The sequence below is a fragment of the Hakea prostrata genome, chromosome 3, assembly GCF_041222555.1.
Source record: "Hakea prostrata isolate BN-2017 chromosome 3, UWA_Hpros_2, whole genome shotgun sequence".
Taxonomy (NCBI): domain Eukaryota; kingdom Viridiplantae; phylum Streptophyta; class Magnoliopsida; order Proteales; family Proteaceae; genus Hakea; species Hakea prostrata.
The window spans coordinates 440,184-444,044 of record NC_142602.1 but is presented as its reverse complement, the minus strand read 5'-3'; the positions used below and the strand labels follow the sequence as shown (position 1 = coordinate 444,044).

Sequence of the window (3,861 nt, the reverse complement as noted above, 5' to 3'; positions counted from 1 at the left end):
ACACCTGTGTTATACTAATGCTTATTTGATTTGTTTCTATGAGTGATGTGCCATTCTGGCCTTCTGGGAAGGTTTCTAGTTTGGGGCTCACGCGTGCAGGTATATCACCGGTCGCACAACCCATTTTGCCAGTATGACTTGTGGATATTAGTGTCTGGGACACAGGTGGTCTATGTATCTAGGATACATAGTGAAGAGATCAATATATATGTATATCTGGGATATACATGTGTGTTTGGGACACAAAAGGTCTATGTATCTGGGATACATAACAGAGAGAATATGTATATCTAGAATATACATGTGTGTCTGGGACACAAGAGGTCTATGTATCTGGGATACATAGCAGAGAGATTGAATGTGTATATCTGGGATATACAAGTGTGTCTGGGACACATTGAAAGATTGACACTTGCCCTTGTGCAAGTGGGAGCTGTTGGAATTTATTAATATGATTAATAAATTAAATGCCCAAGGGCAATATTGGAAACTCACTATTAGGACGGTTACAAAATAGGGTTATATATTTTGGTAACCACCGCATTAGTGAGTAACTGAGTGATTCATTCGCACGAGATTTATCTCTGAGAAACGGTGGCTCCATCTCTCTCTCCCTCTCTCTTAGAATCGCAGGCTTGGAAATTTTTCCTTTCCTAGTTTTTGATCTTCATTCCATTAATCCACGGCATTTGGGTTGTGGATATTATTCCCTTTCCCAGTGATTGTGGAATCTCCCCGGTAAAGCTTTGGTGGTGGAGGGGGGGGGGGGAGAAGGGGGGGGGGGGGCCCCCCTTTTTTTTTTTGGGGGGGGGTTGTGTTTTTTTTTTTATCCCGGGGGCTCCTGGTCGGGGTTTCTCTCCCTTTGCTTCTTACAATTCATTTGCATCTCTTATTACATACATGAGTTAAATGTTCGGTATATAATGTTGCTGCCTTCACCAAGTTCATTGGAACCCATCCCGTGTGAAAATATATATTTTTTAGACTCTTACACAGGTTATGAGGACATTGTATTCCTATGGTACCCAATGCCACTGGAGTCTTGTGATGCACCGGCAAGTGAGGAGATTGAGACCCATGGCAACGCGTCTCCATGCATGGAGTGTTCGTATGGTGTTTGACTATTTCGATCACCGTGTGGTTTTATTTCTAGATATAGTAGAGTTTATCTGGGAATGCATAGCATTGCTTAAGAAAATTGAGAGTTTACCCTTTTAAATATTTTGATAATATGTTAAAGACTTCAGCTCTTATAACAATGTATTTTTAGATGTTTAACTCTAATAATACTTTGAGATTTAAATCTTGAATAATTGTTGCAACAAAAAAAGAGGTATTTCGGAATTGATATGAAACCGGTAATAATTTATATTTAATACTTTTTTATGCTTACTCCTTTGATTATGCAAATGTGTATTATATATTATTAGTTGACCATGAGCCTAGATCTTATGGTTATGGTTCACCTCCACAGGTATTTAAGTATGATCAATAGACATACGCCCCACGCATTTCTCACAGCAATTGTAAGGCCATAGCTGAGAAAATAAATGTGACAATTGTGGCACCTGATTTAGCTCTTGCTATCCAGTTTCATGACCCACACATTGAACTGAGAAACTAAACCTAAAATTGCAAAAAATATTGAAAAACGCTTTCAAACAACCCAAAGATTTATCTAGTTGGGCAAGACAGACAAGATGAGATAATATCATTTATAAGTGACAACAACCCTGTCTTCACACGATCCCAGAATTGATTACAAATAACAAAAAGCTGCACAATAATTACGGCAGGAGACAATGGCCTCCATGCATGGATAATTAGAAAATTTGTACATTAAGACTGTAGATCATAAGAGATTTCGCATTGCAGTGTTGCTACATGAGTTCATAACACCAGTACGTCCAAGCACATGGACGATGGAATAAGCACTGCTAGAGACGGTAAAGGACACGGGTGTTGAAACCAAGACCTCAATGGCACTCCATTTCATAAAGTTAAAGCACATAAATAACAAACCAAAAAGTTGCTCTGAACCAAGGCATTTTTTGCACAGTTTTTACACAAGACATCACAAGAGCCACTACCAAAGTCGAGCCAGACAAGGAAACACATTCATATACATGAAGTTAAAGCACATAAATAACAAACCATCAAATTTGTGCAATCAAGGTACGTTCTCTGCACTGCACACTTCCACATGACATCAAAAACATGTTCCTCCTCGTCTTATCAACCAGTCATCTCTTCCGACGCTTTGGCTCCACATTAGGCTCAACAGGCGCTGAAACAGGAAAACTGTTAGGCGATCTCTTGGCATCATCATCAGACGAGCAATCAGGACACAGGAAGTTTTCTACATTCTTAGTCTGTTCTATGTTGATACCCATACAAGAAGGATGGAACCAGTCCTTGCATCCTTCGCACTAGACCATAAGGTCATCTGGGTTCTCATTTGCAGTACACTGCAACACAATCAGACATAAACCCCCCAGTGGCAGCCTTACATTCAAACCAACAAAAATAATCCACTGTACCAACAGTCTCAAGGTTGGTGCACAGTACATTTTCCCTTATCATCTCTGCATTCTGGACATCGTAGTGGCCAGATAGAAATAACTCTTTGCACCATGGAACTGTCTTCTCCCACCAATCGACTCCTCAGTTCTGTAGTATCACCTCACTTGAAACTTGACGTTATTTCTACTAGCAGCTTCAATCTTTTTCCACTCAGGCTATGTAAGGAGGCTTGACAGACTCCAAAGGATGCAGAGCACACAATCACCCACTCTAACAATCTTGTCGGTTCCTTTGATGGCATAGGAGTCCCAAGTCATTCTTTGCTGGCGTCGTTATGGCCATTAGGTATGCTCTTCTCCTCCTCTCTGCTACATATTCAAGTGGATCACAATAAGTTAGTTCATTGCTATGGGGAGGATCAATGGTCATTTGACTGTGAATAGTATGGGCATAGAGTGCTGCTAGGTGGAGGATCAATGGTCATTTGACAGCAAATAGCAAGAGCATAGAGATTCTCAAGTGACAGAAATAAATCCAATTCAGAGGTAAGAGAAAGCTCTTGTATGTCGGCTGCAACAAATCCCATCAACATTTAAAACTATTTACTTATATAACTGTACATACCATTAAATAAAGACTAACGAAAATATTACTTACCCAAGTATCCCTGAGACATTGCCCACAAGAAGAACAACAATAACTCCCACCAGTCATCTCTTCCGATGCTTTGGCTCCACCTTAGGCTCAACAGGTTTTGAAACAGGAAAACTGTTCAGGGGTCTCTTGGCATCATCATCAGACGAGGAATCAGGACACAGGAAGTGTTCTGAATTCTTAGTTGGTTCTATGATCATACCCATTGGCCAAGATTGACAATACATGCCTTCTGTCGTTGAAGTGCAAGCTGTGTAGCAAGATAACCCACAGGATTAACAAATAATCTGCAATTTCTAGCGAATAGGTGCATCAAAATACTTCCCAAGTATTGCTGAAACTTTGCCACAGGAAGGGGGTGTTTGCTGTACCTCACTCATTGACAAACAATGAGAAAGCCACAGATGCTGTTGCTACTGTCATTGTCATTTTCTTGTTCTTTTGCCTCTTACACGTTTCTCTCTATTGCGGGGGAGTCCTCTAAGTGATTATCTTCAGTTCCAACATGAGATCCTTTGTCTATTCTCAAGGAGAAAAATGGGAGGAACATGAAGGAAAAAAATTAGGGAGACTAAAAGAACCAGCAACAACTCGTTCACCTACACAAAGTAGAATACAAGTTGGTCCATAGAAAAAGAATTCTAGAAATGGAGAGAGAGCCAACCAAGAAGAAATACGAAAACC

At 40.3% G+C, this 3,861-nt stretch overlaps 1 pseudogene; it reads right to left on the bottom strand.

Annotated features, from left to right (window-relative positions):
• Positions 1–1,559: 1,559 nt before the first annotated feature.
• LOC149019811 (chromatin remodeling protein EBS pseudogene) lies at positions 1,560–2,865 on the bottom strand (annotated as a pseudogene).
• Between the last annotated feature and the right edge of the window lie 996 nt (positions 2,866–3,861).